Here is a 26,627-nt window from a genome sequence, read left to right on the forward strand (position 1 = left end):
AAATGATTCCTCAAGGTTTCATTTTATTCTGTTCATTGTCATTTTATGAAAAAACCACCTTAAGAGATTTTAAGAATTCATGTAAGTCTACACTAATATTTGTCTACTAAATTGTTTACGCTAATTTAAAAAAAAAAGCTGTGTAGGGATCAGGGGAGGGCGTGTACCAAAAAAACACTGTGAAGTTTGCTGAGGTTGTGAATAGTGGTTAATTAAATAGGTCACCCAAAAAATGTGACAATTGAATGAATTCTCTCTCATTTCATTGAGAATCGTTAGAGAAACAGTTTCCTACACAATGACCTCTAATCTAAAAGAAAAATTATACATTTATATAGTATATAGTTATTTAAGTGCAAAATTTACATTTTCCAGTGACCACAACCCTCCTTATAACCCCTAAAGCTTCCTCAAGAAATAAGGATACATTCCATTAGTTTCTGCATTATTTTCATTCAAACAAAATTTACATGTGATCTCTCCTCATGTTTTCTCCAATCTTCTTATTTGCCCTGTATAGTTCACTTTTATTCCTATAGCAGTGATTTTCTCTACGGCAACCCTATAGTAAATTTATATTCTTATGTATTTTTTCTACGCCACCAAAAAGGCAAATAAATTGACTTTTAATATGTGGCCATCAATGCACAGCAATCTTGAATCTACAAAAATCAGAAAAGTTTTTTAAATAGTAGAAACTTGACAGCTAGCAACTGTTAATTAAAAATTAAAAACTATTTATTTTCGGACTATCTCATTTTTTGTAGATTCGTCAATATACGCTGTAGATTGTTTAAGGCTTAAATCTGTCTACTTCCTAAAACGAGTTTTTCGGCTTCACCTTTGGTTGCAGTTAGCAAAACAAAGATTGACTTTTTTTCTCTGCGTAAGGCCAAGCTACTATATAGCTTACATATATTCATATGCACTTGTGCATATTTGTCTGTGGCTAGTGCATGATATATGTTTCAGCTAAGTCACAAACATACGCCCCCACATACACACTAATGAACGGTGTATAAATACTCAACTCAATAGAATCATTTAAAAAACTTGATATTCATGCAAAAAACACTGAGATTTTTTGTTATATTGAAATTTTTGCGTTTGCTGGCTTGACAGAACTACTGAAGGCATGTGACTAGAATTGCAATCCAAAGCTAAGTATACATAAGTAATATAATTCTAGTTTAGCTAGAAGACCTGGCGGTTGTGTGATATTTATTTTTTTAAACTAAAATTACTAATGCATGTACAAATAATTATTGAAACACGGAAAACTTGTACAAATGTACGACTAAAATATAAGTATAGTCAGTCGTACATGTTTTGTCTTTGTCTTTGTGGTTAGCCTTGTGTCACTTACTGTGACATCGGTATGCCATATTAAATATATTTATTAGGTTTATTTAAATTTGTTTGCTCGAGAACTAATAATTCGAGGCACCGTTGATTCTTACTGTTCTAACAGCGCGGTACGCTTAACACCGCAGAGCCAGGCACCGTTTCTCTTACTCTCAGATTGCACGGTAGCATTACACCATTCTGACGAGGAGCTCAACAGCGTTTGGAACATATGGAAAAAACAGCAAATGTACCCGCTAAAAAGTGATGGAGCGGGGTCTTGAACCCGAGCCCTCCAGACGAAAGGCAGCGTTCTACCACTTCACATAAAATAGTTGTTGGATGCATACATAGAGTACCAAGGTTCTGCTTGTGCATATGTATTTGTCGAATGCAATAACATGGCATAGCTATGTATATATATATTTTTTTTTTCAAATAAATGGACACAGGCTACCACGTAGAGTTTAGCGGGTTAAATAGAAATAATAACTCAAAGTATAAAATGAATTTAAATGTCATGTAATTCAACATAACATAGAGACTTTCCACCTCATAAACTACCTTTGTTCAAAAAGTTTTTGTTCATAATCAAATTTATTGTTATTTAGACAGACTGATGAAACAGAAGAAACACAAATTGAAGTTATTAAACAGTGGAGGTAAGGTGTAGACAAATATAAACAATAACAGGTATCTAAGAAAAATTCTAATTTTTCCGAGGGGGAATTACTCAGCATGTATACCCTTCTATAATATAATTTCACAACAAAATTGTAAGAATTTTTCCTTATTTTGCGAGAGAGTGTGTGCGGGGACGATGAGAGGTGTGTGGGCGTTAGAAAAGAGTATAATTAAACTTTTTCTGGAAATACTCTAAGTTTCTGTGGCGGGGGTCTTACACATTTTTGTTGGGTCAAATTCATAGAGAAATATAGAGAATTTTTCCTTGTTTTTTTGGGGGGGGGGGGGCATGGGGGAATGTGTGGACAAACCCACCAAAATAATTTTATAATATAGAAATATGTATGTATATATTTCTATATGTCATATTGGTAATTTCTCCCCAAAGTATCGCATGAGGATAAAAAAAATTTTTTCTGACGTACGTTAGTTTATCTTACTAATATATAAAGCAGAAGCGCTAAAACCGTTGTAATCGCTAACCGCGAAAACTACTGAACCAATTTTGCTGAAATTTTGCACACTGATTCATGATACTTCCTAGATGGTTTTAGTATAGTTTTTATCTTAAAAAATTTAATAGCAATAGCAATAAATGAGCTCAAAGTTTTGCAAAAATACGCCAGCTTTTCACTTTAGTTCAGTAAAATCCGCTAGGTGGCGTCGACATAAAATCGAATCTACCTGCAACATAATTAAATAAGTGTGGTTATAATAGGCCGGAGCGTATCGATAGTTGTACAGTCGAGCTTCGGCAGCTCAACAAGCTGTGCAGAGAATGCTGATAATAGTGCTGCAGCTGGGTATCCTGGTTACGCACAACCGGGACAACACTCTTCTCTAAGGGGAAGGGACCTAAGTGTCCCTTCACCCTGAATCTCGACGAGTGCAATCAAAAAAAAAAAATTAATTCCAACCGATGCCGTCTGCCAGAATACCAGGAGACATATCTAGCCAGAGCACAATCTGCACCAACTCTTCAGAGTTGTGTGGCAGTCCCAACATCCCACCTGGTATAGTTAGAAAATCTGTGGCTACAAATATAAACAAGGGAAGAAAACAGCTCTGAGCTCTGAGGGGCACGGGAAGCCACAACGGCTACCTTCTTGATCGTCGCGTCCCCAACGCGCTTACCCACATGTTCCCGTCTGAAGATGAGCAGTTGGTTATCCGGGGGACGACTCGAGACGAGATATTCTTTGGTTAGCGGCGTACCTCCCTCCATCACAGTCTCCGTACATCGAGACTCCCAGGGTAAGAATCAAGCAACCCGTAGCCAGCTCTTCATCATCAGGAATAATAATAAAGAATAGCCTGGAAGTTTCACGAGTTTCACCACTGGCGCTTTTTAGGGCCATTATAAGTATTTACGTTCCCTACTTAACCATCAATTTCATCGGTTCTTTTTAGGGGCCACCTAAGTGTAAACTACCTTGCCAACAAATACATTTTTATTACCATTTCCGGAAGCGATTCGTCGACTAAAAGACTATATTAACTAAAGACGGGCACTATTAAACCAAGTCAGCTATTCACTGGCAGACGTCACCTGCGGAGTTGTTCTTCACAAGGCTGGAAAATCCGGTGACCGACGACTCTATATTAACCTCTTGACTCTAAGCATTTAACCAGGAATCACTGATCCTCTCCAAGGTCTGTGCTGGGCAAACCTATAACAACTATAAAGGAAAAAAAACTTGAGCCAACGGGACAGCCTCCACTGGACAAGTATCACTAACAAATTTCCCCATCTAAGATCACCAAAACAACTGAATCTGCAAATAAAAAAGGTGCTTTAGACACCAACGTCTTCGACGTTATACCGGGAGACGTTGGAAAAGAGCACTACAACTAGCCCCAAAGCTTCGGACTTTGTAATTTTTCTCCCAATCAGTCTGGGTCTTCAACAGTAAGCCAGAGAAGATCACCCTGAGGTATTCAGGCAGTCACAATTGCTGTTAACTGCAGTCAAGAAAGAGTTAACTTAAGAAGCTCACCGGTCTTTTTTTAGGGTCATCAAACGTCGAACTACCTTGCCAACAAATGTATTAAAATTAACAAAGTTGACTGAAAATAGCCTTTAGGGGTCATAAAAGTCGTAAGCATGCCAATAGTCGCAAAAGGGTATATAGGAAAGAAAACTTCAAATGTATCTAATGAATACAATTTGAGGCGTCAAAAAACTGACGTAGAAAATTTATCGAGATTGAAACAGCAGCGTCAAAATCGACAACTAAAGAGTCCATTACGTGAGAGATCAGCTTTTCATTGTACCCTCACAGCAATCTCTGAAATCTTTAAATATCCTACTTCAGATTTTTAAATAAGTAGAAAATGTATTTCTGTTTTTATGGCAATAAAAATGTTGGGTTTAAGGTCCAGGACTTTGTTGCTCTGGTAATAAAATTGTGAGATATGAGAAAAAAAAATTTTTTTTTAATATAAATTTTTTGGGGGTTTAAAATCTTAACAGCTTTAAAAAATAGCCCTTTTCGTGAATTACACAGAAGAAACTGTAAATCAACAACTTCTTATAGCCATCGATTATTTTATGGCATAAAGAACGCACGGTACTTTTCAGCATAATTATTTTTTTTAATTTTTACACCTTATTATTTGACCAAATAAACTATATGGATTCCAAAAAAATATGTTTTTAATGAGAAGATTTTTGTTCTAAGATGTATCGGGAATATGTGTAAAATTTTCTAACTAAAAATGTTTCACATTACATGTCAACACACTACGGTGTTTTATTTAGTAAGTCTCGGGCGAAGCCGAGACGGGGGGCTGCTAGTGGGTATATATTTGTATATGTAAATATATACAGGCACTTATCAGAATTTCTTTCGCTAATTTGAATCAAACAGAGTTCATTTATACTTGTGTTTAAAATTATCATCATTTTTAAATATGACTTGAAAATAAATTTAGAAAAAAAGCTTACTTTTTGTTTTTTGGTATTTTCATAATTAATTTATTTTTTAGCATACTATAAGTGAGAAAGTTTGAAATATAAAAAGTTTTTTACAAACTTATGTATTTTAATATAAAAGAAAAAAAGATTTTCTTTAACGTAAAGAAGGAAAGTATTCCATTATTTATATACAACAAAAATAAGCGTCAAAGAAGTAATTTTATTGATTGGGAGTTACACTAAGCCATAGAATGATTTAATGTAGAGTTGTATAACGTTAGATGTGGTTACAAATAACGTTTATCTGGATATGTATGGAATTCAAAAACAATACTTTAACTACAGTTCCCTGCATCTAATTTATTTGGATAGAAGATTCAGATGTTTTAATTTACAAGCTTTAAACTGGTGGTCTAAATGGTTCTGCAATGGAAAAACTCCAAAAATGTTTTTCATTGACTTCGTTTAAATGTTTTATAAAGTCATAATACAAATTACCTTAAGTGAGTATCCCATCTAAGTGTTTTAACGTTATGATTTTAATTAATTTTTAAATTAAATTTAATATTGTGTGATTAAACTTTAGATAAAATTTCAAATTACTCTACAGCTTCTGAAACGATATATTTACGAAAACATTTTATCCCTCTTATCATGGTAACTTATAGAGATCTTGAATTTTTGTTGCTTTAACTAAGCGACAAACTAAACATTGAGATTTGGAATGGATTTTTTGTATAAGTAAAAAAACATTCTAGGGATAGTTATATGTCTTCATGCTTAAGTGAATATTTATAACCTTACCCCTATGACTCAAGTTTCAGAGGATATAGTCCCTTAAAAATAAAAAAAATAAATACCATGAATACTACAAATACTTTGACACCCACGTGTCTTTAGAAAGAAAATTTATGTGGATTCTTTTTATGTTTGATTTGTTTACTGTCCTAAGTGGCTATTGCAAAGTTTAAATGTTTACAATTAAAGAAATGAAAGTTTTTTTTAAAACTATATCTACATTTTCAAATAGATACAGTAAAGTATTTGCTATCTAAGCTTTAATTTCACCGCAAAAGCAAGACAAGCCAACCCATCGTATACCTGCTATGCCTCTATAATCATACTGTTTGTGATGTCATCTTGGCTTGAGGTAGTACCTACTGACGATAGGTATAGCTTGTAGACATGTATAAAACTGTTCTACTAGAAATTGACATAAAAACAACTATATTAATATTTTTTAAATCTAGGGCACTTTAGAAAAAGAGACATTTTTATCATTGTAGTTTAAACATAATTTTTATAGAAAAGAACAAAATTTTACAAATATAACGTGGATTTAACTAAGATTACAATTCAGACTTAGAAAATGATGACAGAAAACTCAATGCTCACTAAATAGTTTCATCACTTAAGGTAGTAGTCGAGCGCTCTACAGTGCGTGCCATACTGCACTGTAGTATATGCATAGGTTATGAGGTCCGCAATATACAGCTGTCCTTTTTCTTCTCATGCAGCTGCACTAAAGCTATCAATTTTGCCAGGCTCGTATTAAAAAACTATGTCGCTGAGCCCTTTCAAAGTTTAACTACAGTTGCTTTATAATATAAATTATATCATACTATTTTTTTGGAAACATTGTAAGAAGTGTTTTGGAGATATGAGCAATTTCGTTCACAAATCGACCCCCAATCTGGCACTTTTCTATACCTTCTGTGTTAAAAGTTCAACGTTAAAACTTTAATATCTTTGAAACCATACCGCCCGGCCTCTTCAAATTTTGGCTCATGATGAATAACTGCTATCTTAAGCCATATACAAAATTTCAGGAAAATCGTAAGAAAAGTGTTTCTGGTCGACTACTACCTTAAATGCGCTGATGGGTAATTGTAGTAGAAGAAAAGAAAAAAAAAACATACAAATATACGCGCTGCAGTATGACAGTATTTCCAAGCATTTTTACTGAATATTAAAAGCTAGTACTTCGAGATCTCTGATCTCTAAATTTTTGTCACGTACTCTTTTTTCATTTTTAGTTTTATTTGTACATAAGTATTGTTCCCCGATAAAAAAAAATTGACTTTTAAGACTGTAATCAATTTAATACAATGATAATTATCGTTATTAGCTACAAGTTTTTGTACAACCATTAATTGAAAACTATTTTAGTACTCGTAGTTACAACGTGACACTTATTTTCGAGGAAAGCTATACAATTAATAATTGAGGTACCAAAAAAGTCGTTTAAGTAAAATCAGGGCCACCACAATCTTGTTTATATGGATAGTATTCATACCGAAAAAGAATAAAACAAAGAGAAAGATTGATACCTCATATCCAAAGGTATATGCACTCTAACGTCGGTCATGTTTTCACATACAGTGTTAAACTGCAAAGGGTTATGTTTAACTATACTCATTGTGGTCGCAGTGGCGCAACGATAGAGTTGCAGTTCCATCGATCTTCGAGGTTAAGCTGCATTCGGCGCTGTTAGTACTTGGATGGGTGACCGTCTGATGACCATTCAGGTTTCGCCGCTTCGCCTGTGCTCTTGATTCCCGAGGGTCGATTAACGGTTTCTCTTTCGCTTCGACATCGTGATCATAGGTGTTGATGACTAAAGTTGGTCCAGCTGTTTATATGCGTCTAAACATCTGGTCATAACTCAGGTGCATCGATGGCTAAAAAACACTATTCTTGTGTAAAAAATCCGTATCTGAGCCTATGGGCGATGATGAACAATAAAAAAAAAAAAAAAACTACACTTATGACGGAAATTCGTGCTTGATTAATTAATGAGCACGTTATACTGAGTACCGAAAAAATAAATATCAACTCAATAAATGTACAATTTTTTTTTAATTAAATCTAATTCAATGTCCTTTTTGATTTTTGATGGTAAAAATTTGTATAATTACATCTCCATATTTGAAGGAAGTAACTATAAGTTTTTTATAGGCCATGGTACTAAGACGTAGCACGGACTGGCACGGATATAGGTGCACTTATCCGTATAGTCCAATACTGACGATAATGTAATATATATATTGAATGAAACAAATAAATATGCATCGTTATAATATATCTTTGTTCTCTTCCATGCTAGAGGTACAATGTCTATATATATATATAAGCTCGTCGTTGTTTCAGTAGTTAGCGTGCTAGCCACCAAAACGACACAGCTCGAGGAGTCGTGGGTTCGAAGCTCACTCAGGTCACTCAGATATTTTCTGTGCGCTCTGGCTCGAGATGATAATCCATGATTCCAAAAAAACAAGCCACTGATAAAAATCCCACTAAACCACAAGAAAGTGATAGTATAACTAAGCATCCAATGCGAGACAATATTAATTGCGACTACGCTGTTTGTTGTTTTATTGTATCTGCATTTACACTGCGAGAAAAATACAACTGTTATTATCTAATGTATTGAAAACTACTGTATCAACATATGTTATGAGTGTTTAACGAGTATATGAATGTAACACCAATTAAATGATAATAAAGTTAATGTAAATACCTCATGTAAGGTGACCTACACTATTATATATATATATATATATATATATATATATATATATATATATATATATATATATATATATTAACGTTCTATTATGCAGTAATGTTTTCCAAAAGCATATCTATACTAAGGACAACTACGCAAGAATACTAAGTTTTGAATACTGCCGTTGCTGCATAAAACAATGTCATCTGTTTATTTTTTATCAAGAGGATAATAATAATGATGTGAGTGATTGTCTATAATAAAACTTAAAAGCACCTTCGCTTACGCAACGCATAAGTTATTCAGACTTTTCAACTTCTTTTCATAAAATTTGAATTTTAAGCCCAAGCTATAACAGAATTTTTTTGCTTTCTCATAGAGGAAGTTTTGTATCGGTAAAAAATTAAGTTTTTGTGGAAATATGTTAGAAATACTTTTTTATGGTGTCTCAAGTAAAAAAATACCATTTTTAGAAAAAGTATGTCTCTGTGTGTGTGGTTTCAATGTTCTAAGGTTTAAATTTTTCTTTTTCAATTTTTTGTCTGCTCGAAAATTTTTTTTCAAGATTTATACCTCATTCAAGTAGTTATAAAGATTTTTGATGGTTAAAACCAGATTTCTTTCGTATTATTAAGGGTTAAAAATGCATTATGAGAAATTTGTAATAATCTTACTTCATGGTGAATAAAAAAAACTTCATTTCCCATTTAACTGTTAAAAATAAAAAATAAAAACTTTTTTTTCTTCAATGATTCCATACAACTTTTAAAGAAGTTAATCAAAAATAATATAAACGTAAGATAAACGAAAGTTTATTGTTTCTAGACTTTTCATCAAGAGTTTAAATCAAGAGTAGATGTTACAAAATTCCGTTGAAATCGAGATGAAAAACAAGTAAATAAAATAAAATATTTAATTCATGAAAAATAATGCATTCAACTTCTAAATCAAGAAATAACTATGGTGGGAACTGACATGAAATAGTGACTGTTGTAGATACTGCAGAATTTATGAGATCTCTTAAATTGTGTTAAAAAAAAAGAATCTCAATTCTTAAATAGTAAACTTACTGTTTAAATAAACATATTATGTTAAGAGAAAGGGAAAAAATTGTATGTATTAAATGCGTGTTCTTCATGTACAGAATAATTTGTATGAATTTTTCAGCGATAAGTATAAAAAAATCGTTATTCAAGAAAATTGCAGCACCGTATAGTTGCATGACTGCAAGAGGGCCGCCCCTACTGTAGTCCTAGAGGTGATGGGTATGTAGTTATAGTATGGGGCTGATGTGGACCCTGTGTCCAACAGGGTATCTATGGACTAAACAAATTTTGGAGTTTGGAGTGTAGAACTCGAATGTATTGATCATTTGTACGTCAATATGGCACAACTCTTTTTAAAACCCAATTGTCTAAACATATAAGAAAAACTACACTTTTTTGCTGTTACTTGAAAATCGGTGAATTTTATTGAATAGAGTTCATTCGTAAATTTTCCCTTTGGATAAAGTTATGGATTTTAAAAGACTCAAGTTTTTCTATTTTCAACTAATTCTGAATGTTAGTAACTTGGATCCGGTTTACATTTTTATAATTTATAAAAAGATAATTTTTCTAAGGGTCTGATACTTGTTACTTTCGGTATGCACTATGAGGACAAAAAAAATTCTGTGCTTATTTGGCACAAACAAGAGCTTAGAAGGGAAACAACAGTATCTAAATAGTAATTGGTACAAATATACATGCAGAAATAATAAGTTTCTAAGAATGAAAAAAGTATTAATAATATTAAAATTAAAGTTTTGAAAAGCTCATGACTTTTTTTACGTATGTTTTTTGAAAAATTGATAGGAGACCTTTTATTTATGAAACTAGCATTCACCCGTCTCGGCTTCGCCCGAGACTTACTAAATGGAACACCGTAGTGTGTTGACATGTAATGTGAAACGTTTTCAGTTCGAAATTTTACATCTATTCCTGACACTTTTCAAAAAATTTTCTTTGAAAAACATTTTTGTTCCAAATCCATACAGTTTATTTGGTCAAATATTGAGCTGTTGAAAGTAAAAAAAAATATAATTATACTGAAAAGTACCGAGCATTCTTTATGCCAAAAAATAATCGTTGGCCCTAAAGGGCCGTTGATTTGCAGTTTCTTCCATATGATCTACAAAAACGGCTATTATTTAAAGTTGTTAATATTTAAATCTCTCAAAAAATATATATATTAAAGAAAAATTTCTTTTCTCTTATCCCACAACTTTATTATCAGAGCAACAAAGTCCTGGAGATTTATCTCTACATTTTTTATCGCCAAAAAAATACAAATACATATTCTATGTATTTAAAAATCTAGAAGATTTAAGAGATTACTGTGAGGGTACTGATTAAAAAGCTGATCTCTCACGCAATAGACTCTTTATTTTTCAATTTTGATGCTGCTGTTTCAATCTCGATAAATGTTCTGCGTCAGTTTCTTGACGCCCAAAATTGTATTCATTAGATTTACATAACGTTTTTCTTTTAATTCTCCCTCTTGTGACTTTTGGTATGGTTAAGACTTTTATGAGCCCTAAAGGCTGTTTTTTATCAACTTTATTAAGTTTTCATATATTTGTTGGCAAGGTAGTTCGACGTCCGATGGCCCTAAATAGGACCGGTGAGCTTCTCAAGTAAATTCTTTCTTGACTGAAGTTTACAGCAAACGTGACTGCCTAGATACCTCAGGGTGATCTTCTCTGACCTGCGGTTGAAGCCCCAGACTGATTGGAAAAAAAAATTACAAAGTCCGAAGCTTTGGAGCTAGTTGTAGAGATTTTTCCCAACGTCTCCTGGTATAACGTCGAAAACTTCGGTGTTAAAGGGGGCTCCTACGACTACTGCTGAGGTCAAAGACAAACAAAAAATAAAGTTTTGTTTTTCAATAAACAAATGTGTCTGAAAATCATTATGATATTTTTAATAACGTATGAAGTGGGAAAAATGATATTTATGTGTGCAGTTTAACTTTGTACGAAAAACTAATTATTGTTTTGACCAGTCTAGTGCATACGAGGGTACACCACCAGACCAGACCACCTGTGTTGGTGTAGTATAGCAATGTAATATATAGGTATATGGTATATATATGTCGTGAACAAGTACGTCTGCTACCCACGTGACCTCCTGACCTCCCGGACACTATTTATTTATTTCCATCACAAATATCTCGCTAAAATGGTCCTTTATCCACAATTTTTAATACAGCATATTACAGAGGAAGACTTCATCTACAAAACGTATATATTAAGTCTGCTGGGACTTTTAATTTAGGTTTATTATAAACGAAAACAAATTGTTTTTCACGCTGCCCCATAGGAACACGTGCTAATAGTTACAACTTTGAGCTCGGATTTCTCAAAATTTTGACCCATTCGAAATATAATTTAGACCACCATTAAATTCAGTAGACTTTTATTTACAAGAAATAATATATCTCTGTTTGGGAACTTTCGCGAAGGAGCCCCCTTAAAGCACCTTCTATTTTTTGCAGACTCAGTTGTTTTGGTGATCTAAGGTGGGGAGATTGGTTTGTGATTGTTGTTATGGTCCAATAAAAACCAATAAAATTTTATAGTAGAATTTTTTTATCGGTTTCTTATCGGTATTTACACCAGTTAATCCAAATAAAATCTGAAATGGTCAATAACAGATTTTCTATATCATTTATTGTAACTAGGATATGATTGAACAAAAATAAACCGACAAATTTTGATCCTACCATCCGAATGGCAACATCAAAACGGGGGGATTAAAGTATTTCATATGTAAGTTGAAAGATAAGTTAGTTATTCATTTTTATTAGAATTTTGTAAAAAAAACTTTAGTTCCCCCATTTTGGTGTTGCTATCCGGATGGTAGGACATAAAGTGTGATTATTTGTATCAATTTGTATATCAATGATGTCCTGGTTACATTAAAAATCTATTTTTGACCATTACAGATTTTATCTGGATTTACGGGTGCAAATACCGATAACAAACCAATGGACAAATCCTATTATAAAATCGACAAATTTTTTATTGGTTTTTATTGGACCGCAACAACAGGGAGGCTTGCCCGTTGGAGACTGTCCCGTTGGCTCAAGTGTTTTTTTTCCTTCATAATTGTTAGGTTCACCCAGCCCAGACGTTGGAGAGGATCGGTGATTCCTGGTTAAATGCTTAGAGTCGAGAGGGTAATATAGGGTCGTCGGTCACCAGGGTTCCCAGCCTTGAGACAAACAACTCTGCTCGTGACGACTGCCGGTGAATGACTGACTTGGTTTAATAGTGGCCGTCTTTAGTTAACATAGTATTTTAGTCGACGAACTGTTTCCGCAAATGGTAGTAAAAATGTATTTGTTTGCGAGGTAGTTTAAATTTAGGTGGCCCTTGAAAGAACCAATGAGATTGATGGTTAAGTAGGGAACGTAAATACTTATAATGGCCCTGAAAAGGGTCAGTGGTGAAACTTCCAGCTATCATTATTATTCTTGATGATCAAGAGCTGGCTGCAGTTAGCTTGACTCTTACCCTCGAAGTCTCTGTGTATGGAGACCGTTATGGAGAGAGATACGCCGCTGACCAAAGAATATCTCGTCTTTGGGTCGTTCCCCAGATAACCAACCACTCATCGTTAGTCGGGAAAGTGGGCCTCGAGAATACGTTTTATGTGGGTATGCCGTTGGGACGACTACTGAGAAAGAAGCCGTTGTGGCTGCCCGTGCTCTTCAGGGCTGTCTTCCCTGGTTTTCATTTGTAGTAAAAAGTTCTCTGACGGCGCCAGGCTGGATGGTGGAACGGCCATATTACTCTGAATAGTTGGAGCAGGTTGTGCTCTGGCTAAACACGTCCCCTGGTACTCCGCCGGAGACGTTATCGGTTACTAAATTTTTTTATTCATGGCATTCGTCAATCCTGGAGGTTTAGGGTGGAAGTAGACTGAGGTCACTTGCCCATTGAAGAAGAGCGTCATCGGTAACCGGGATATACCCAGTACCCAGCTGCATACGGAAGCGCCTAAGCGCCACCTAGCCAACTACCACGGAGCTAGCTATATGTGGGTTGATTTTCATAGCTAGCTACTGGCTAGCTATAAGATTAGGAACATGTACATAGCAGACAAGGTGCAGAACAATCCTCTCATTTGCTTTTTGTCTTGGTAACGTATAAGAAGTCTGCAAAAGAAGAGAGTGAAAGTCAAGGTAATAAATATGTAAATTTTTCATCGTTTTTCCTTTTTCTCTATCAAGTGCCCCTATACCAAATATCCCTCGAATTTTTGTATTGTTTTTCAAACATGCATGTTTTATGTACAACAGATGGAGTGTAGAGAAGTGTGGATAGTTTTTGACCAAGAAAAAACTAAAATCAAGGTGCAAAATGGAAGAATAAACAAAAGCACTCTCAATGAGTATTTTCCAGGAGGAAAATTGACATACACAGTTGGTGAAGACACGTACTTGTTGAATACAGAAAATGATTCTTTTATTCTTGAACCTCGTATTTGTACTTATCATCTAAGAGTACCTCATAACAACTCTCCACAAGCAAGTAAGTAATTACAGTAACAGATAATGAATCCTCACATCATACACTGCCTACAATAATTATTTTAATATTTTTAGGTAAAGTACCAAATCTGAGTACAAAACGACGAGCAAGATTTGAAGAGCTGATTCAAGTAATTTCAAAGTCTGATCAGAAGGAAAATGAAAAAATTGATAAAAAACTTAAGGTAACTAGTGAGACTATTTAATTTTCTACTCATGTCCCCTGTAATAATTAAAATTATTTTTGATATCACACTCAAGAGAGAGTTGCTAACAAAAAGCAAGAGTCTTCGAAGAAAGATGAATTCAAAAGACGAGTGGTATTCGTTGCTTGGAAGCATAGGAAAGATTGGGATGCAAAATATAAAGTATACTCTAGCAAGATAAAAATGGAATTAAATGGAAATACAAACTATGAGTAGGATGAATTAAAAGTAATGTTCACAAGTCTATTTAGTGATGAAGATAAAGCTAATTGTACTATTCTAAGTAATTCTTGTTGCGTCGTTGGAAGGCACGATGAAAAAGTGATATTGGATTTCGAAGTTGAGGGTGAAAAATGCGGATGGTGGCAGTTCGTTAAAAAATATAGAAGCAACGGTCATCCTATGGTTTTTTATTTACTATCAACTGACTATCCCAAGAAGAAGGCATCATCCACTCAGGTAGAACAAGGTATTTCATCAGTTTCAAAACAACAACAACCACAACTTAAAATAAGTAATCAATCCCAGCAATTATCTTGTGTAAGTAAGGATCCCTGTTCAAAGTCATTATTATATTTGACCAATTTAACAAACGTGACAGGCCTACCTAAAAAGACTGCTAGTACTACTTCAAACAAAAATCTTAATACAGACCATGATGTGCAGCAGGTAAGGAGTGATGTCACAGTTTTCCAAGTGAAGGTGTTGTCAGTATAGATTTAATGAATAATATAGAGACACCAGTAGCTAAAGTACCTGCACTTCAACACCACCAAAGCAAGTCAATTTCAATCAGCGATTTACCAGACTGCAAAACATTACTGCAAGAGGTTCCACGAAACGTTGAAAAATCACCTGGAAAAAAGCAATCTACCTGTAATACAAAAAATATAGTGAAACAATCTGGTAATTCTCTGGTTGAAGGTTCACACACTAACGAAAGTGCTGATTCGACTAATTCGACGGATCAGGCATCAAAAGCCACAGCAATGAAAAAAAGTATGGATGCTGTCGAGTCTTCAAATTATTCTCTGATTAAAAGTTCAACTTCTCCAACTTTTTTAATTCCTAAGATACTTACATTAAAAAAAAAATTGAAAATCTGAAACTGTCAGTTCCCGTGGTTGAAGAAAAACATTTTAAACTATACAATTGGAAAATAGGTAAGGGTGCTCAAGGCGTTGTCAGACGAGGTAAATTTTTAGAATCAGATGTTGCTGTTAAAACTTTGGCAGTTTCAAATAACGAAAGATTCATTTTAAGAGAGATAAAGCTTTTGCATCAACTGCGTCATCCAAATATTATATCCATTATGTGGCATATATATATATATATATATATATATATATATATATACACGTATAATATGCTTTTAGCTAGCCAATAGCTAGCTATGAAAATTAACCCACATATAGCTAGCTCCGTGGTAGTTGGCTAGGTCTAGGTGGCGCTTAGGCGCTACCGTAACTGCACGACTAACTACTACTTTATTCTCGATGCAGTCTGATGTACTGCTGGTAAACAACAGTAGAATTTCTCGAGATGCTCCGGCCTATTATAACCACGTTTTGTTTAATTCTGTTGCAGGTAGCTTCGATTTCATGTCGATGCCACCTAGCGGATTCTGCTGAACTAACGTAAAAAGCTGGCGTATTTTTGCAAAACTTCGAGCTTATTTATTGCTATTGTTATTAACTTTTTCAAGATAAAAACTTTACTAAAACTATCTAGGAAGTGTCAAGAATCTGTATGCAAAATTTTAGCTAGATCGGTTAAGCAGTTTTCGCTGTTAGCGATTACAACGGTTTTAGCGACTTTGCTTTGTATATAAGTAAGATGAGCAAAATTATAAGAAAAGAAGTTTTTTAGTACGAAAAATAAAATTTGTACTTATTGTTTGAACAATTGTGTTCCAAACAAATAATACCAATAATTCTACTCAAAAACAAACAGTGATTTTGCGTTGAAAAATATATGAAAATCACTACCCCATAAAGAGTAAACATTTTAATCATCAGTTATGAAAGGATGTAAACTACATCTTTGTATGGATACGCAATATAAATATGTTTACACTCCGAGTAAAAATTATTCCTAACTTTTATTTTACTTGATAGCTTGAAATGTACAAAAAAAAGGTGAGGAGAGTGATCAAATCACCGTTTCGTTTTCAATCACTAGTGGAACGTGTCAGTGCTGCATGATTATGATCTTAGTCTCAGACGAATCCGACTAATATTTGCTATTTAAGTGTTGTGTGCTTGTAAGGTTGAAGTAACTATATAGTACACATACTTGTGTAACGTATAATTAAAATTTTTTTTATCTAGATTGGTTAATCTAATTGTATTTTAACATTATTACCGCATGGAGTTAAGTAAAAATGATACTTCATTATAAAATCACCTTTTTTTGTCGGTGTACTAGACATCCTGTTCCTTGTGACGTACCTAGCTCCAGTACTATCGGTCCGCACTCTGTCTTACACGCTTGTTTTTCTTCACAATCAAAGATTTGAAAATATTTTTCACTGTGCTGCACCGGAAGATGAAAATTTCTTTTTTTATAAATATAAATATTTATCAGGAAATAATTTTTTTTATCAGTATAATTATGGATAATATCAAGCTGAACTATTTGAACTCAATTTTCTATTTTGGTAATATGGACAAAATCGAAATTAGCAGTAGAGTGCCATTTTGGATGTGGAAGTTGATGTTGCGCTATCTCCAAACAACGCTTTATACGAAGAGTAATATTTTCCTTAAGTTTCGTGGAGTTGAGTAGACGGATTAGTTGAGTTATTGCAGATAAAAAATTGTTCATTTTTTATACTTTATTTTTATCTAAACAGTTACAATTTTTCCAAATTTTTACATTTTTTTTAGGGGGGGGGGGAGATTTACGTGGATGTAAGTTTTAGATGTATGCTTCAAGTTAACTAGTCTTATTACACGATATATATGAAAAAACGGGTATTCTTCCCTATCTTTCTTGTCATAAAATTAATAAAGTCTTGAAGATTTTTATTTATACATTTTCAAAAATTTCCGGGGCAATAAGTATGGATCTTAAATAATTTTTTTACAGCTTGTTTTAAATTTAAAACATCCCATTTGACATTTATCATACAAAAATTATTGGGTGAAACAGTGACGAAAAATATCTTAGCGAAAAATAAACGAAGGTTACATGCAATTCTCAAGTTTTGAATGTAAATTTTTAAATACAATCACCTTCTTAACTATCCTTCTGTCTAAAAAGATCCATGGTTTACCGATCACCGATTTTCTCTCGGACAATGACCATCAGACCAATGCACGACTCCCTCCTCTCCCCTGCACTCAATTCTCCTTTCGCCCTCTTCGTCGTACAGTTGTATTTACATAATTAGCTGGCAAGCTGCTACTGCTTCGCTGCGCCGATTATGTCAGGTGTGTACGTGACGTTCAGATTCCTTCAGGCTATACGATCGTTGCACAATATTGCGCTACAACTCGAGAAAGTCTGTTACGCGTATCGCAAGACTCCTCCCTCCCCCCCCCCTTTGCTCCCCTTTGAAATTATTGCACGTCCTTGTATGTTGCCGGATTTAAATAACGGCATGTGGGTGTGTATTGATAGCAAAAATTATTTCACCAAGACTAAAAAACGATTATTCCTTGATTTTTTGTTTATTCATAAATATAAATTTTATTGTAGGTGATACTTGTACACAAGTAAAATAAATTGACGGCAAAAAAATTGAATGGTGAAGAGGCATTGCACACCGCAAGAGAGTGCATGCAACCTTGACCTATTAATTGAGCTTTTATTCCAGACTGTGTCCACGTGCCTCGATTAAAGTATTAGTGAGTATTGAGTCAGACTTTTTAATGTCACGACAATGACAATACATGTGTGGTACATAAATCATGGTTGCAAACTCGCTCTATACGCATAGTAATAAGTCGTTGGAGCTTATTTTCAAAGTTTGATTGTAAATTGTTCAAACGCACGTACTGTTCACTATGGGCACTTTGCGATGGTTGACATTTCTGATGTTATAAAAGGGTTTTACGGGCAGTGATTTTGTAGTGATTTTACTGGTGATCACCATGGTCGACCATAGAGTTATAGGACAAGAGTCGTGATATATTCAGAAATTTCTTGTATCACACTGATTGTGAAATTGACTAAAAATACAACTACCAACCGAGGGCAAGTTTGTTTTGAAATCATCGATGTACAAAAAAATAAACGCACCAAAAATCACTATTCAGTATACGTATACAATTTATTTATTCCCCAGCTCGTTTGGATAAACAACAAATTATGAACAAGGCATTTTCAAAACTAAGAGAAATGCTGAAAAATCTGAAATATGATTGAGGAAACTCGTCAGCCTAGCTGCAATCTCTTAATTTAGTTGTTAAAAATATTCAGATACAATTTTAGATCGATCCACAACACAGGTTTTGAGACAATCAAATCAAAATTTCGGTTTTTAACATAGGCTCTTTTGCAAGAGACAAAAAATTCTACAGCAAAATTTCTGTATCCTTTTTCGCAGTGATAAAAAATAAATAAAAACAAAGTAATAAATCTGGTTTTTGGAAAATGCATAACCTTGAGGCCGCTAACATTTTTTCCTTCTACTAAGTATTCTAAATTTGAAATTGGGTTGTGATATAAAAATGAAGCTAGATACCAAAGTTGAGTCCAATTAGATGTAAAATTTTCGAGATAGTCGATTTACATGTCTTCGTAAGTGGACGTTACACTTTTTGCTCTGGCAAAAATATAAGTCACTTCTGTGAAGCAGTAGTGCCTAAAAATATGTTTGTCATAAGACTGAGTGAGGCTGATTAACAGAGAAATACATTTTAGATTGGGTTAGTTAATTCAGTATTAGAAATGCATGTGTGTTAAAAATTAAATTGAAATTTTTGTATTGGCTTAAAATATTTTAAATAAATTATCAAATCCAATTGTATGTTTTGAAAGTATTTGAAATGAAGTTTTAGAAATATATTGAAATTCGAATTAAATTATTTAAAATACAGTTGCACTTTATAAAAAAAGTAATTTGACTTAATCCATATATATATTTAACGGTATGATTTAAAATAAAAACAGGTGTTTTAACTATTTAAAGTACTTAAAATATTTTGTCTTATTTAAAAAATTCAATATGATTTAAAATACTAATTTTCTTACAGTAATTTTTTTATTATTATAGATATTATTGTTTTTTTTTTTAAATTTGGTAAAACGATTCCTTGTATTTGTAATTGTTACATTGAAAAATAGACTTATAAATAATTATTTTATGTTTCCGTACGAACATAAGTATAGTTATGGATGTCTCTTATTTACCGTTACTGCAGTAACTATTATTTTTCGAAGATAACATAAAAAATATTACTTTTACACCAAGTACGAAGTATACAAGTTACACCATCACATCTGAACTAAGAGTTCAAAAAATCCCACATAACCAATTGAATGGTTCACCCAAAAATTTGTGGCTTGGCCTAATAAAGATGGGGAATAAAATCAGTTAGATTTCTTAGTCACTCGGTGGTTATGTCACCACCAGCGTATTCATGAATACATAATTGTATGTACCCAGAAACCCTTTACACGGAAAAGATATTATTCAATGCACCTGTAGCTCACGCCCGCATGAAACTCATGTTTTTTCATGCTCTGCCGATTACCTGGCTTTTTTTATACATCATAATGTTGGTTGAACTATTAGTATTCCCTACGGGATGTCAGTGAGAATAATAAAAATGATCGATATCTAGCGAATGCATGTCAAAGAGAGCTAAGAGCTGATGTTACTATTCGAAACTTGAATTTTTGTGTTGCGTATGTATTGGTTGAAAGAGAGACACGCAATAGTATTGAAACGAACAAGGCTCGTTAATATTTCTTGTTGTGCAATACATTTGTATATAGTACATGACTTTCGTCGAACTCGTCAGCTATTTTGATCTCTGCTCATAATTCAGCACTGTCGGATAACGTGAGTGCAGAATATCTGGCTTTAGTTTATTCTTTTTCTTTTTATTTTGGACGTGATAAAATGAAATATTGAATTAGAGAGTGATTTTTGACATATCTCATTCTTTAAAATTGTTATTTATCTCAGTTAGATAAAACGGATACGTCAGAACTCCAACTAAGAGTCCCTAACCGAATTTCTGAATGTAAATTTCTTGTATTTTGAAATTAAAAAATTGCAGTTATAACCTTGATGTTGAGAATAACTACTCACGATGAATTTTTTAAATAATTGTTTTACTATTAAGACGAACAACCTGATCTATCAACCCAAGTGACGTCATCTTCTCTGCTTCTAACGCAATCGCTGTAAAAAGATCTCGTAAAAATCACGATAAATCTTCGCAAGATCGAAAATAACAGACACACGCGTGTATACTTTTCATTACGCCTGTCAATCAGAATCCAAAAAGAAAAGCATTCGTACTTGCTAAGATGCGGAAACTCTTTTTATCGACGCAACTTTGGTTGTGTACGTAATTGTATACTAGCTTTGTAACTCTCTCGAACAGACAGATACGAGGTATATACTATGAGGACACAAATTCATAAAACTATAAGTTGTGCTTAGGTGTACACAGGTGACTCTTATTGGTCGATCACATTGAACTTTTTGTCTCATTGGTGGAGCATTTAAATGCGAACTTTTGAATATACATGTCCGCATAATATACACCTCGCGCTATCGTTGCGCAAGTACGTGACTATGACGTTTAAAATTTTTTTCATATTTTCAATACAAATAAAAAAAATTGCCTGGTTTGCATAAGTGAATAAATTTTGAAGACAACAGCTGGCTGGAAGAAAAATTCATTGAAATAAAAAAAGTTGCATTGAATTGAAGATAACATGAAAGAAGGCAAGGTGATGTACTTCATCGAACCAATGTACACTCAGTGGAACTCTGATCTGTCCCGGACCCTATTATTGAACAGTACTTCACGCCATAGTTCTGAAATAGGGTCCGGGACAGATCAGAGTTCCACTGAGTGTACATACGTAAATGTTGGATTTATCTTTTAAAAACATTAGACATACAGTTAAATATACTTCAAGGATATATTACCCAAACATCACTATCAAGAATGTTGTAAGAGCATTTTATTAATCAACAACGTAGGCCAAATTGTTGAAAGACGGACTTGAAATTTAGTCACCCATTTTGTTTGGCAGGTCTTATTTTGCTTTTTAAACTTCTTATACACGAAAGACGTAATTAAAAAAAAAATTTTTTTTAATAAGCTCGTGGTTATATTCAATGTATGGATTATGGAAAGTTTTTTTGGATTCTTGTATTTGAACAAATGCATGTCTCTTTTTACGTTTTAAATGTAAAAAAATACATAAGAGCTTCGGCGGCCTAATGGTAAACGTGCTAGCCTCCTAGCCAGAGAGAGGTCATGGGTTCGAATCCCATCGAAAGTTATCAAGATTTTTTCTCGGTCTTTTCCGATGGGATGAGTATCCAGGATGCCAAAACACCACTTCTCCAGATTTTAAAACGAACTTTCAATTACGAAAACAAGAACAAAGAAGGTAGAGATTAGGGACATGTAAAAACCCCGAAATAGATATACGTTGGAAACCTAATACTATGCTATAAAATTTTACATGTTACGTGAAATAGTTTAGGAAATGAAATAAGTGTTTTAAACTCAAATCCTATGAAACTAAATAGGCGCTTTATTTTAATTTGAGATTTTTTCCGTCCTTGTGCACGAGTGTTGTATTATCACATGGTGTTGAGATGATCCGGAGCGAGTTGCGTACAAAATTTTTTATACTAGCTCGGAAAATACCTGTATTTTACAAACTATGTATAAAAGACTTATTTAGTCATACTTCAACATGAATTCATCTCGAAATAGACATTTAAAATACAAAAAATTGATAAAATTCTAATATGTGGTGGTATAACTTTATAACATGTTTTACCATCCAATCAGAAAACAGAATATTTTATTTTATCGGTTGTAAAAATAGTTTCAGCCAGTGTAGGTATACATCTTGGTACAAACCTTCAATTTCGGAAAATACGTACATTCGAGCATGTGTTCTGACAACATATTTTTTTCTTTCAAATAATGACTTAAGATAAAAATAATTATTAGCAGTCATTTTTCTTACTTAAAAAAAAAAAAAAAAAACGTTATAACGCCATGCACTCTTGGGCAAACGTCATTTTATTAAAATAACATTCTTCAAGACCATCAGTCTCAAGTCAATGTATAACTTAAAAATGAACATATACATTGAAATCAAATAATGAAAAAAAAATAACACCTCAAAGTTATAACTTTCCAAAAATTTCATACAGATAATTTTGTGCATGATCTGAGGAACACTTTATTATTGGTTGGTAGATATTGATGAGCTATTAGGAAAGTGAATTGAAAACAGCGTTCCTCTTTAGATATTATTCCAAATAATTTAGAGTCGAAGTTAAAGAAATAAACTTGGTAATGAAAGTATTATCTTAAGAATAAGTTTATTCTATTTTTTCTTTCACGTCATGTTAACAGTAAGAATAAGGTAAATCACGGACATAAGAGTGAAATAGAATTAACAAGAAATCTAAAAACTATTTCGATCTACAAACAATGAGTGAGTTTAATAAAAAAATAGTTCAATTTTAATTTTTTTTCCATTAAAAAATAATAAAAAATTCAATAAAAACATGTGTACTCTCATAATCTCATAACCGTAATTTAAAAATGAAGTTATTTTGCGTAGAAAGGGGGCATGATTCATTCAAATTGACCCAAACATCGCATACTCTGACACTACAGGACCACTACGTGGACAAACCATATGTAAGTATATGTCCACACGAAATTTGTACTTACTTCAACTTGGTGCTACAGTATATTCATGTACTTTTCTAATCAAAATTTTGGTGAAACACGATAGTTTTTAATTATACATGGAGAGTAGCGTAAACTTATACTTATAGGATACATGATGACACATGAAAACATAACTATACGTAAATATTATTTTGAAGTCCAGGAAACAAGGAGATCTTTGATGTCTTTTAATACTCGCCATTACATAGAGTTCTAATACATTTTCTTCAAAAACCTATAACCACAAAAATCAGTGTTTCACTAATGTTCCGTGACTAGTTATTGCGTTTTCAGGTATTTTACTTTAACAAAAATAACATCTTACTGTGCAGTATATAGCATATTCCCTTAACTTATAATACTGTACCAATCACTCACGTCTTCTTTTAAGCGCATCTGATACTTTCATTTTCAAATGTTTCCATCCTTTGGACTTGAGCAAAAGAACTAGTGAAGTAAACTTCACTTTAGTTTGGAATTCCAAAAGACTGGTGAACTATATCTCTGAAATAATTCCTGCATCTAACAAAGGCTTTGAAAAATTCTTTTTTGATTAGAAAATTCAGTGAATGTCGATTTTGAAAGCCCAGACTACATATATGATCTTTGAATTCCGATCATGCGTCGAAGAATAAATTGGGATAACGGAAGTATCCAAGGTCGAAAGCTTAAAACTGTGTTTTAAGGAGACGCTGCGGAAGCAATAGATCCTGTTCATTGTGAATAGTATACCGCATAGCGCATCTCCTGTATAGGTACTACGTACGTACTACCGCTACCACTCACTACTACTACTACTATGCTATTACTATTAATACTACTACTACCACTACTACCACCACTACTACTACTACTATGCTATTACTATTAATACTACTACTACCACTACTACCACCACTACTACTACTACTACTACTACTACTACTACTACTACTACTACTACTACTACTACTACTACTACTACTACTACTACTACTACTACTACTGCTGATGCTGCTGCTACTACTACTGCTACTACTGCTACTGCTACAATCACTATACTAGATCTAACATCCAAATGGGAGACCTCTGACCATAGGTACCGTATATCTCTAAGTCTCTAGCTAAGTGATAATTTAATTGGACTGAGAGAGATTAATGGAATCTCAAGACACGGTCTGCGATGCCACGCTTATTCCTACTTGCATGATACCTTCGGTAGTTAAACCTTCAAGGGATACCTCTATGTAGTTACAAATTTTCTTTATGATAGTGATCTTCAATAACAATCAATCATCCGCGTATCGATCCACTGAAGCTAAGAGTGTGCTGACATCTAGGGTTTTGGACGTAACTTATAAGCTTTCATTTACTCATATGATATTCACTTTGATTCACATTCACTTCAGATGGTAAGTCGCACAAGATACAACGTTTTGATCACAGGAAATCGCTATAATTCATATGGAAAACTACACTCAAAAAGTACTTATCAGTAGATTTTTTCAGTCCTCAAGGATGTAATTATTTCCACTGAGTGTTGATATTTAATAATGGTGTCTAATTTTTAGATATAACACACTATTAAGTAATCTCTATATAAAAACTCACCAGTTTAATGTTAAAAGCCAGCATTTAATAAAACCGAATAAAACGTAAGTAATGATTGTCCATGCACATATTGAAAATTATTTTACTTTTACAACAGCTTATAAAAATAAAACGTTTAAAAGACTTTTTTAAAAGACTAACTTAAAAATTTTTTAAAACTTGTAACTCCTTAAAAATTGTCCATGAATTTCAAGTCATTGTAATAAATTTTTTTTTTTTCGTTTTGTTACTGTTGTTCCTTTTTTGTCTATTTATATATGAAAAAAAGTTTAGTACGAATTGAAAATAAGGTTTCCGTAAAACATTTTAGAAATATTTTTTACAGTATCGGCGATTGAAATGTCATTTTGTCCAAATGTATACCTAAATGTGTATGTACATAATCAGTCATATCTTGAAAACTCAATGACCCATTTTAATTATCCAGGGTTAAAATTTTTGTTTTTTATTCTTATAGGAGCTGAAAAGTAAAAATTCAGTTCTCTGCCTTGTTATGGTTGTTATAACGGTTCGTTTTTAGAAAATTTTATTTTGTATTTTTAAAAGAATTGTATCCAAAGTTAAGTTAGCATAAAAATAGATGTATTTTTACTTCTAATCACTGTGATCGGTGTAGTCGTACATTTTTACTTACGAATAACTGTAATTACAAAAGATTATCTTAAATAAGGAAAAATTTACTTTTTACTATTTAATAAAAAATAACATAAAAAACACACCTTTCTCATGTTTTTTGTTCAAAATCAGCAGTTTAAGAAAATTCCACAAGTTAAACGATATTTAATATAGATGTTTATGCCATTCCCAACAAACTATTACTTTAGGGTCCCAATGTAAGTGCCCTTTTGTTGGATTAGAAAAGATTACGTAAAAAAAAAAATCATCCGAAAATACGTGCGGCTGCGCAGCTGAATACCATGCTTTTTTACTAAATTGGTTCTCAAAATTTTACTTTCAACATTTCGAACTAAAGTTTTTCAAAGGTAACCGCATAATGTGATGATAAGAAATTTTTGTCTTTCAAAAATGTGCAAGACACTGTTATTCTAAGGTTTAAAGTATTTTTGGCAACACGATCCGCTTTTTCATAACAATTTTGATAAATAAGACAATCTAAGGAACGTATGTAAATTTTTTATGCCTGATTCATTGAGTAGTTTATGAGTATTAGCGAGTTAAAAGTGACTTTGTGATAAGCACCCAAGAATTGTTATAAGTACAGTAATAACACAGTCGTTCGCTGGAGCCTTCTTAAGAGTAGTGCTAAGTTTAAAGTCGATTTCATCATTCATTAGGCAAGACTTTAATCACAATTTTTTTTCAATTTTACAGTAGAATGGTATAAAAACTTATAGAAACGGATGAAAATGAGCTAATAAATATTTCCTAGAGTAAATCAAGCTTCAATGTTAAAAGATAAGAGAATCGATTTGAATATAACGAGGTACATGGACATATTTATGGTAGTACTTAAAGGGTGGTGTAGAAAGCTGTACTTTGCTTCTAATTTTTGGAAGTTAAAGTACTCTAAAAATTAAAAAAAAACTAAATAGTAAATTTGTAATTTAAGCATTCCTTGTATTCATCCGTGAGTCATACAGAACAGGTCATCCATTTGAGAGAAAAAGTAAAGACTTTGTGGCACAAAAATTGAGAAAAACCAGTAACTAAGAATTTACTTGTAGTCTTATACGACTATCTCAAAGAAAAAATTGACTTTCTACGTTTTTGCTCAACAAATAAAAGCTTGTTTAAGAAAACCCTTTTACTTGAGTCTTTTTTTCGAGTATCTGAATCTAGTAACCTGATTTTTCTTAAAACTTTAAACTCACTCTTTCTTGCCCACAACTATACATGTATTTTTACCTGCTATTCTGCACATGCACATACATCAGCTTCATAAGACC

At 33.0% G+C, this 26,627-nt stretch overlaps 1 protein-coding gene across 1 annotated transcript in view; it reads right to left on the minus strand.

Moving 5' to 3' along the window:
* Positions 1-26,627, minus strand: part of snu (ABC-type transporter snustorr) — an 89,995-nt gene that overhangs the window by 60,979 nt on the left and 2,389 nt on the right. The gene's annotated exons all lie outside the window — the stretch shown is intronic.

This window comes from Copidosoma floridanum, unplaced genomic scaffold, assembly GCF_036245765.1.
Source record: "Copidosoma floridanum isolate Cflo_tuat_1 unplaced genomic scaffold, Cflo_Japanese_pri ptg000021l, whole genome shotgun sequence".
NCBI classification, from domain to species: Eukaryota; Metazoa; Arthropoda; class Insecta; order Hymenoptera; family Encyrtidae; genus Copidosoma; species Copidosoma floridanum.